The sequence below is a fragment of the Rhinolophus hipposideros genome (genome assembly GCF_964194185.1).
Source record: "Rhinolophus hipposideros genome assembly, chromosome: 13".
Classification (NCBI taxonomy): domain Eukaryota; kingdom Metazoa; phylum Chordata; class Mammalia; order Chiroptera; family Rhinolophidae; genus Rhinolophus; species Rhinolophus hipposideros.
The window spans coordinates 12,217,090-12,228,179 of record NC_138059.1 but is presented as its reverse complement, the minus strand read 5'-3'; positions in this window follow the sequence as shown (position 1 = coordinate 12,228,179).

The window sequence follows — 11,090 nt, the reverse complement described above, 5'->3', positions numbered from 1 at the left end:
CCCAGGAAGCAGTCTCATCTCAGGCCTCCTTTCGCTCCCCGCATCTTGTCTGAAATACAAAGGTGCTTAGTAGAGTAAACCAAACCTTCTTTCCTTTCCTATGGTGCCATCAAGAAGTGCAAGAGGAAGGGACCAAGGGCAGTATGTCAGTTTCCTAGGGTTGCCATAACAAATTACTGCAAACTTGGCAGCATAAAACAATAGAAATGTACCCTCTCATCATTTTGGAGGCCAGAAGTCTGAAATCAAGGTGCTGACAGGACCAGGCTCCCTCCGGAGGCTCTAGGGGAAAAGCCTTCCTGCCTCGTCCAGCTTCTGGTGGCCCTGGGCGTTCCTGGGCTGTGGCCACAACACTCCAGTCTCTGCCTCTGTCTTCACATGGCCCCTCTGTGAGTCTTATCCTTTTATGTTTCTTATTAGGGCACTTGTCATTGCATTTATGGCCCACTTGGGTAATCCAGAATGATCTCATCTTCAGATCTTTTACTTAATTACATCTGCAAAGACTCTTTTTTTTTTTTTTTTTTTGGAAATAAGGGCACATTCAGTTTCCAGAACATGGATATCTCTTTTTTGGGGGGCCACCATTCAGCCCCCTATGGGCAGTGATTTCGGAGGCAAAATGCCTTCTTGTAATTTTATTCATCTTTCTTCTTTATCAACTTGATATGTTTGAAGCAGCATCAGAACACAAGTTCCAGTGAAATGTCACAGAGTGGAGGCAGCAGGCTGGATGGCCTGAGAGTACAGGCTCTGAGGTCACATGGCCTCGATTCAAATCCCAGCACGTACCAGCCCCTCTGTGGCTCAGTTTTGCCATCTGTACATTGGGCACAATAACAGTGCCTACCTCTGAGAGCTGTTGTTGGGCTTAAATAGGATTCTTGTGAGAGCATCTAGAACTGGCCCCAAGTAAAATACTCAATACGTGTTTATTATTATTATTGGTATTGGTATTAGCATTAGTGAACAATGAAAACTCAGTACAAATGGGCTGGGGATGGTGAAAATGAGTGGATGGCTGGATGGTGGCTAGAAAGCTCCCCCGGCTTTGGCACTGTCTGGAGCTAGGGCTCTTTTGCATCTTGACCTACCTGTGGCCACCTGACATGGAATAAAACATATTGGTGGCCCCTCCTCTCAGGACCTATTCTGAACTGCTGTGTTTGCTGATTAGAGTCTTGGGCTCCGGCGGCCACGCCAAGCAGAGGGCGCAGAACTTCAGAGATAGGGAGCTGCTGGGTAGACACACGCAGAAAGAGCATTTCCTAAGAGGCACCGCCCCTCGGGATGGGGCAGCCTGCCACCCACTTCACGGGGCCACTGCACTCTAGACAGGAGCCTTTTTCCTCCCAAAACGTGTGCTGGATGCTGTGCCTCCTGCCCTGCTGACCTGCCTCGGGTCCGAGAAGTTAGTGAGTACCTGTGCTTCTGGGCACAAGCCAGAGCCCTTGCTGGTTAAGGTGAGGCCCATGCTCTGTTTCTTGGTGCTGAGCTCCACCTGCACATTCTGTTGCAGTCTGAGCCCTTGGAAGCCCTTGTCAATGCTCTCCTCTGCTTGTTCTTAGAGACCTGGGCCATCATGGGGGAGGTCCTAAACAGAGCACAACAACACTGGATTTCAGCAACAGATTGCTGTGTGGCTGTAGGCAAGTTTCTTAGCCTCTCTGAGCTGCGGTGTTCAGCTTCTGGGAAGTGAGGCTTGCACAGTACTTGACTCTTACTAGGTGCTTGAAAAAGTGTGACTCTGATTGACATTTGCGAAGTAGCATAGAGTGGAGGTCTGACAGGCCCGAGTTTGATTGCATCTTGGAACCTTAGTCAGGTGACTTAACCTTTTAGACTTCAATTTCCACATCTGTAAAAGAGGCTGAACACTTTGGTGGTTGTTGGGATGATTAAATGAAAAAAAATGTATGTAAAATCTTTAGCCCATTGCCTGGCTCATCCTACATGCGTAATGAACAATAGCCATTATGACTTTGAATAATGATACTAAATCATACAATGAATAAATACATTGAATAAGTTATACATTGTACCATGGATAACTATACTGGCTCAGTCCCATGTGGTCTAAGAGGAAAAGCATTCAGCTAGTGGTAAGGAGACCTGGCTCTGTCCTCAGCTTGGCCAATTTGTAGCTGAGTGACTTTGAGCAAATTGCTTAATCTCTCTGAGCCTCAATTTTCTTGTCTTAAATAAGAATGATAGGAGCTGTTTTCTTTCACTTGCCAGGAGCTCTTCTAAGTGCTTTACATAAATAAGCTCACTTAATCCTTATCACTCTATGAGTTAGCTATTATTTGGTGCCCAATCTACAGATGAAGAAAAGGAGGCATAGAGAGGTTATGTAGTTTGCTGCAGTTCACACAGATTACAAGCCGTAGAGGCCAAAGTTAGGCCTGAGCCTTTGTCTTAGCCAGTGTTACAGAAATACCACCAGTCTGCGTTCCTTCAAAGAGCTTCTGTAGTCATGTATGGCTAAGTGCTTGGGGGAGGGTAAATGTGTTACAGATAGAACATGAAGTCACGATTTATCTCCTTGGGCTTTGTCTCCATCCCTCTCTGTTTAATGTATGTGTCATTTGTCACTGTATATAGATTGGGTTTTTAAGCAGGTTTATATAATGTTTATACGTAAGTTCAATATATAGACTTCTCCAGTTCTGATTTTGCTCCTCTAGTAGACTGGGGATCAGTGATAACTTCCTCACTGTTTGTGTGGAACCATCTTTACTGAGAGTCTCCTGAGTTTGGGGCACAGGATTAGGCATGACTTTAGACCCCTTCTCTTTGGCGTTTCCAAGTTGAGGCTGACAGGGACAGACCTAGGACATCTCTGCATGTTTGGGACTCCACACATTTGAACCCTGAAGCTCTAAAGACAGTTGCTCCTGGACCGAGAGCACTTCCCATCTGAGAGCCTCAAACTCCAGCTTTTGCAAAAGTAATTTCACAGGAAACTGAGTAGAGCCCTCAAGAACATCCTGGTTGAGTGAGGGAGAGACAGTTCGATGGGATTCTGTTGTTTCTGACATCCTGGAAGTCTCACACAGAAGGTTCCCTTGAGACAAGCTGTTCTATGAAGCCTCTCCAAAATGCCTTCAGAATGGTTTGATTGCAAGCGTTGGCAGATAAGCCTTCAGATTTCGTTTCCTTCTATGCAGGTCGTCAGTGAAAACTGAAGCAATGAATTTCTGCTGGGAATTTTCTTTTCTTTTTTCCTTTTTATTTTTTTTGATATCATGTCGGCAGGTATGGGTGACTGGAAGCTATTTGTGATTGAATTGAGTTGCCTCATTCTATTTCAAGTTTTGACTGATTCGAGGGCTTCGTTGGACTGCACTAATTAAAGTTTGTGCTCTTAGAACTCATCAGCTCGAGTGAAGTAGATTATCCCTCCTCTTGGTTGCAGAAGCCATTAAGGAACTCAACCAGATAAAATCCTTTGCAGGTCGTATTTGAAATATCGTAGTCTTTCATTTTAAGCATCGAACACTTTTGCTTCTAACAGATGTGAATTTCATTTTTCCTTTCTAAGTATGCAGAGAAAAGTAGTTAGGCGATCATATTTAACCCCTTGGAGCATTTTACATAATGTGCAGGAGTTCTGAAGGAAAGCCCTATGGAAGGAGAAAGTTCGTTTCGGGATGAATGGATGCAGGGTATATCTGTTATCAGAGTGAGCCTGGCCAGGGTTTGGACGGGAGGTGTGTAGGAGTTCATGTTTGCTGAGGTCTTAGCACTCCTAGAGGGTGAACAATGGACAAATGGACACCAGAAGTCACAGCAATTTCAATAAACAGATATATGACATTGATCTGGTTCCTACATTTTTCTGGGTCTCAGTTTCCCTATCTGTTGAATGAGTAGGTTGATCTTAATTAGTGGTTTTCAAACATAAAAAATTCATTCATTAATTGCATGAATTCCTCAATATATAAAACAGATAAAAATGGATGCCCTCAGGTTGAAGGGGTCTGGCAGGGGTGGCGCAGGCAGATGGGGCCGTCTTGTCACCTACTTCCTCCCACCCCTGAACCCACGGGCAGACACCTGGACTTGAAATTATTGATAATCCCTCCTGTCAAGTTTCCAGAATTTTTTTTCCAACCCTTACTGTCAAAGCCTTTTCCCTAGTTGTTCTGCCCAAGTATAGATATGGAAATAGTTTCATATTTATTATTTCACCTCTTCCTAACCAAAATTACATGGTTATATTATGATTCACTTGGAACTGTTTTGTCTTGGAGGAACTAATATAAATTTTCGTTTCCCCTTGTTTCATGTTTTGGGAATGTTTGTGGTCATCAGTCTACTGAGTGGTAAGGTAGTGAGCTGGCTTGTCTGTTGACAGAGTTTTATTTATTTTATTAAACAAACACCTCTTGGGTACCTACTATGTGCAAAACACTAAAGATATGCCACATCTTGCGTAATGGGAGGAGAGACGGACACATAAGCAAGATACGAGACATCTGGCTTCATTGGCTTAGGTTACAAATAAGTCACATTGTCTTTTACCATTCAAAGTAATTACTGGAGCAAGTTAGAAGAACGTTCAGCTTATCTTTCGTGACGGTATGCCTTCCTATTCTTAAGTTCCTCTGGAAGCACACAAAGCAGTTTTGCTGTCAAATATTAGACAAAGAGACAAGATCAGGCCATTTGTGATTACAGGTTTTGCTCCTGACACTCAAAACTATATTTTTATTGAAAAGGAATCCTTCTTTGATAAAGAATGGTCCTAGGGCTTCCTCAGGCAATAACACCCTGGTTTGTACTTGGACACTCAGCCATTTCAGTACCAAGACCATCGAGCTGGGAGGGGCTTCCAGTCTCATCCACACCCTGGACTGGCACTAGCTTTCCCCAAAACCATCTAGTCTTGGTATTGGGCGCTGGTCACCAATCCAGACTCATTTATCCTCATGGTGAATCTCCCTCCCTGTCCCCCATCCTGGGGTTCTTTGGTTTTTTTTCCTGCCAGTGAACCTTAGTCAGTGACAAACATAGTCCATCAGAATATTTCTAATAACATTGGACTTCAAAAGAGTCTCCGTCTCTTTCCTCCAGGTAACTCCCAGGCGCGAGGTTTCACCTGACTAAATACCCAGTCCCAACTACAAGGGAGTGGTCCAACGTGTGGAGAGAGGAGAAGTTCAGCTCCCCAGGCATGGAGAGCATGAAATACCCCTGTTGAACCCTTCAATGGCTTCCTATTGCTTTTAGGACAAAATTTAAGTCACTTCCCCAGGGCTCGAGTTCCTGCTTGGTCTGCCTCCTGCCCACCTCTCTGGACTCGTTGCTCTCCTCCTCTCTTTCCACCCATTCTTTGCTCCAGGCATGCAGAGAGGGGTATTTTTTAATACTGCATTCACTTTTGCCTTCAGGCTTTCACCCTTGCTGTTCCTTCTTTCTAGAACTCTGACAGAATGGAGAGGGATATCTTTAAATGCCATCTCTGGGGTTGGGCAGTAGAAGCGTGTTTTCCACCGCATGTGGAGAGAACAGAATGGTGAAGTCCCATGTGGACCTCCTGTCTCAGCATGGTGCCACAAGGCAGACACCTTCCAGAACAGAGCCGGCTGCCATTTGGAATACTGCCAATCCTGAGTTTCACCACGCCCCTGCCAAGCCTGTCACCCACTGCTGCTCCAAGGCTTCGTGTCCCTCTACTTCCCACTGTCAGCATTTTGCTGAAAGAACATCCTCTATCCTCTTGCAACTTAAGGTAGCTGTTAAAGCATTCAAGTTTTCTTTTGGTTGAGTGTCAAACACCCAACCAAAGTTACACCTGAACCTCTATATACTTTGAAAAAAATTGTGACTGAAATAGTTGGGTAGTTAGGAAATTGGTGAATTCCTCATCCTCAGAGATATTCAAGTGATATAGTAGGTTGAAGTTAATGGAGATGGGTGTAAAGGAATTCATACATCAGACGGAGCGATGGATGATTTTTAAGAAACTTTATAGCTCTGAGGTGAATTTCCAGAAGATTAGGCAGAGTGTATAGATTTTTCATCATTCTGTCCTGTTTTGGAAACACAGAGAAACCTGACAGATATGGGAGAAACCAAAACCAAAACCACTCCGTAGAATAAGGCAGTAGGGTATCTACTGTAGCCAGAGGGGTTATTTTCTCAGATCTGATTTTGTATCTCTCGATAGGAGGTTTGTTGGGATTTTTCATTCTTGGAAAGACCCTTAATACCTCTAGGTATCCAGAGGGAGGTTCCATGAGTATCTGTGTACATACTATTCCCCTTGTCTGCTTATCCAGTCTGAACTCTGTCTATATCCCCAAGTGACCTGTCTTAGTCAATTTGGGCTGCTGTGATAAAAACACCATAGGCTAGGTGGCTTAGACAATAAACATTTATTTCTCACAGTTCTGGAAGCTGGGAAGTCCAGGGTACCTGCAGATCCAGTGTCTGACAAGAACACTGTCTGATGAGTGTCTGAGAGCACGTGGCAGAGAGAGATTATTTCCCTTATCAAGGCACCAATCTCATCCTGAGGGCTCCACCTCCATGACGTCATCCAAACCCAGTCACCTCCCAAAGTCAAATACCATCACACCTGAAATTCGGACTTCAACATATAGGTGTTGGGGGGACCCAAACATTTAGTCCATACCATCGCCTAATCTCTCCAAGTCAGTTTCTCCTCTTTAAACTGAGACTAATATCATCTCCTCTCGTTTGTTGTGGTCATTCAATGAATTGTCACATGTAAAGAAATCTGACACATAGTAGGTACTGAATACACATTCATCCTTTCCACTTATCTCTTCTCCACTGCCCGGGATCTTATTCTTCTTTTAAGACCAAATTAGAGTGTCACCTCCTCTGGATGCCTTCCTTGATTCTTCTCGGCCGTGTCAGTCATTCTTTCCTCCATGTCACTCATTCTTTCCTCCATTCTCTTCCAAGAGCACTTGGTACTAACCCATGGAAGCATTGTTCATTTGTGCTTATCACAGTGCACCCACATTGTAAGTGTCTCTAAGACTAAGGATGCTGTTGGATTTATTTCTGTTTACCAGGCCTAGCACAGTGCTGGGGACAAAAGTAGGCTCCATATCCTTTTGTTGAATCACCATCTAAGGGACAGGTGGTAAAGAAAAAAACTAAACAATAAAAGCTATTTAGACATGATGAGGGAAAAAAAAGGATGCATTAGAAAAGGGAATGATTTTAAGAAATGGATGGAGACCAAGGCTGGGTGACAGGCAGAGATGAAGCACCATTCAATAGAATCCAAATGGTTTATCGGGCCTCAGAGAATAATTTCCTCTCTCGCCACCACTCTAAGGCAAGTATTAGGGCAAGGCTTGGCAACTGACATTTTATTCTCTCTCTGATTATGCTCTCAACGTTGAAATTGCCTAAACTGTTGTTTCTCTGCTATGATACATTTTTGAAGAGAGCCCAAGAACTTCCAGTGAATTCTTGTGGAGCTTTACACATGCATGCTCTAACCTGTCCATCTATCTACTCCTGTGTCCAATAGTCACTGAGTGCTGCTACGTACCAGGCGTTGTGCTAAATACTGAAGGTGTAGATGTAAATAGGCATCATGACTGCCATCAAAAGCTCAGTATCTAATAAAGGAGAATGATCTTTTAAATGTAACTGTTCTGATTCATGTGATAAATGCTATAATAGAGATAAGAACAAAGTGCTGATGGAATCCAGAAGAATGTTCCTCCTTGCAAAACCATCACATAAAAGGATGTAATTGAACTAGGCCTAGAAGATAGAGTTGGGTGTTGACAGATGGAGATGGGAGAAGTCACCTTCAGTGGAGAGCCTGGAGTGAGAAAAGGTTCATGGGCAAGAGAGGGAGACGAATTCAGGAGGAGCTGTCCATTGGGCTGGAGTACAGAGTTTGGGGGTATCAAGTGCTTGACTGGCGAGCTGAGGCTGTATTGTGGAGAGCCCTAAGGGGCGTTCATGGAATGTTGATCTTGATTTTTCATTTAATTAACATGTGCAAGAAGATATAGCACTTTAGTGTTTTCAAACAGAATGTTGCATCTTTTATCTCATTTGATTTTCCCAACAGCCCTCTAATAGAGGCATAACTTATCCTTCCTTTTACAGATGAAGAAACTGAGGCACAGAAAAGTTAAGGATTTGCTCAAGGTTATGTAATTAGCAGGTAGCTGAGCCAATACTCAAAGCCAGGACTTTGGATCCCAAAATCTATACTTTAAAAAAATTAAACATTTTGTTGAATCATGACATATACACAGAAAATTACAAGCAAATCATAAATGTATGACTTGAAAATTTTTCACAAAGTGGATATAACAAATAATAATCTCTAAATCAAGTTGGGGAAGTTCAACTTCTTCCCAATATTACATTTTCCCATTCACCAGTGTGGAATATTACTCCATTTATTTATTTTTGTAATTTCCAAAGTAGAGGTCTTGCTCATACTTCTCAGATTGATTCCTAAGTTTTTGAATTTTTGATGCTGTTATAATTATAATACCTTTTATTTATAATTTCAGTTTATAATTCTTTGTTTGGTACAGAAAGGTACAATTGATTTTTGTATATTGACCTTGTTTCTAGATGTCCTGCTACATTCACTTATTAATTCAGATAGTCAAACTTTATTGAACTAGTACAGTGTTGAATACAAGAGGTGATAGTGAACATTTTTGTCTCATTTTTTTTTTTAATCTTAAGGGGCAGTCTTTCAATATCTACTATTGCTATGATAGTAACTCTAGGATTTTCATAGATATTCTTTATCATATTAAGGAAGTTCCCTGCTCTTCTAGTTTGCAAAGATGGCTGCAAAAAGGAGAATAGTTTGTACAGATGGCTGCAGATTGGAGAATAGTTTGCAGAAAGGAGAGAAGATGGAAGCAGAAAGACCAGTTAGGTATGACGTAGGACAGGAGCAGTGTGGATACAGAGCTGGAATGGGGCTCTGGAGTCAGGTTCTCTGTATCCTGAGTGATTCTTACTTGATCACAGCTCACCTCATAAAAGTTTTTAAAAAGAAAAGGACATGAAAAGTTGCCAGGGTTCTCTTTCTCTCGGTGTCCCCAAAAGTGTTCTTTTAGATGTTACTTGATGTTTTGTGATAAAGGTGTGGTCCAATTCATTTGGGAAAATCTGAACACTGCATTACCCTCCTAGAGAATCACAATGAACATCAACATATTAAAGGCTCTGAGAATCCTATAGCAAAGGTAGTTACTTAATTGAATACAGGAGCTGTTCAATGTCCATGACATCAAAACATGAGGTTTAGAAGGAATTTCATAGACCTTCTCTTTTCCCATTATAGAATTTAATGATTCTCGCTTGTAACAAAATCTGTTGTATGTCATTGTATTGGTATCCTTGAGGCTATAACCATACCCTTCTCTTTCTCCCTTATGTTCAAAACTCATTGAGAAATAGACCTAGGCATCAAATAGAGGTCAAAACATCCCCTTAATTGCTGGCAAAGCTAGATTGGAGTCCAGATTTGTTTTTAAATACTTCTCTGTGGAGCAGATGGACTCACCCACCCAGTTGCATGGCGGAGAAGCCCTGCCTCAGTAACTTACTTCCATTTGGCAGTAGGAGCAGAAAGTAGAATATAAATGTTCTATGGAAAAGTAGGCCCAAACAAGAGAAGGTGGCGTTAATCCTGCCCAAGAGGAATGCCGAGCAATGAATGCCATACTATTATCATTGTGCCAAAAGATAGTCCATGAACATGTGGGAAGAGAAAGGTTTGAGGGGTAAAGAAAAGCAACATACCTAAAAGGGTGGGAGTTTGAAGGCTTGCTTATGCTGGGATATAGGGAGAGAGAGCTGCTTGTTTCAATGCTGGGAACCTGCCTATAGTCTATTTTTGGCTTAGAGGTTGTTTTTTTTTGTCTTTAGGAGAACAGAGATCAGGGTTCTAATCAGCTTGGATCTAGAGAGGGTGGAATAGGAAAAATGAACATTTTCTTTGGGTTTGGGGAGGATCCAGCATTCCTAATGGTGCTGAGTCATTGGCTCCACCTGCCAATATTTGTTTATCTATTTTCCTTGCACTCTAACCAACCTAGTCATCTGCTGATCTTAGCTACAGAGGAGGAGGAACAAGAGAGGATGGAGGCCAGTGGCCAGAGGTTGAAAAAGGCTTTCTCAACCCTTGGAAGATGGCATCAGTGGTGGGCACTGTCGGGGTGCTGCAGGGTGGGAGAGATCCGTGGAAGTAGAATGTCTCCATTTCCCCGGGGCAGTCCTAGAGCAGTACCTTCCTACTCTCTTGCCCTTGAACATTTGGCAAGGATCTCGGAAGGGCTGTGAGAGGCTGGCTTAACCTGGGCTGGCTCTACACGATGTGGCTCTGAATTGTTCCTGAGGCATGCTTGATTCAGAGAAACCACAGGAGCATGGAGTCTTTAACAGCCTTGGGGGTATATTTCCTAGACTCAGCTGACTCTCTCAGGTGAAATATCAAGGTTCTCAATGACAGTCTGTTGAGTTGGTGACATCTGAATCTCATTATGATGGCCAGTGGGGCTGGAATGTAGAAAATGAGGACCTAATAGAGAAACATCCATTTACCTCAATAAGGTAAGAGATTCCAAATTGCAGTGGGCAAGTGCGAACTGGATCCCCATGAGATTGGGAGTCAATGCCCCATCTACTCAGGCCATTGCTTGGGACACTTTGGACTGAGTTCAGCCAAGATTTGGCTGAACCTATGCATAAGTCAACTAATTCTGTGGGCTCTTTGCCAGGATGGGGATTGAATGGAAGAGGAGTTGAGGTTGGACGATAAAATTCATTCAGCTTACTGAAATATGTTCACCAAGTATTCTGAATTTCTTGTTTCATTGTTCCTTTTGGTTAAAAACTTATCTTTAGAACTTTCTTTAAAAAAATTAAAACATTCTCTTTGAGAAGACAGCTCCTTGGCAGTAATTACTTAACCACCAGTGTCTGCAACCCTGCTGCACATTAGAATCACTTTGGTAACTTTGAAAACTACTGGTCCTTGGCCCCACTGCTGACCAATGAAATCAGATTCTTGAGATGGGATCTGATCATAGCATGGGGGATGGTTTTAGAAA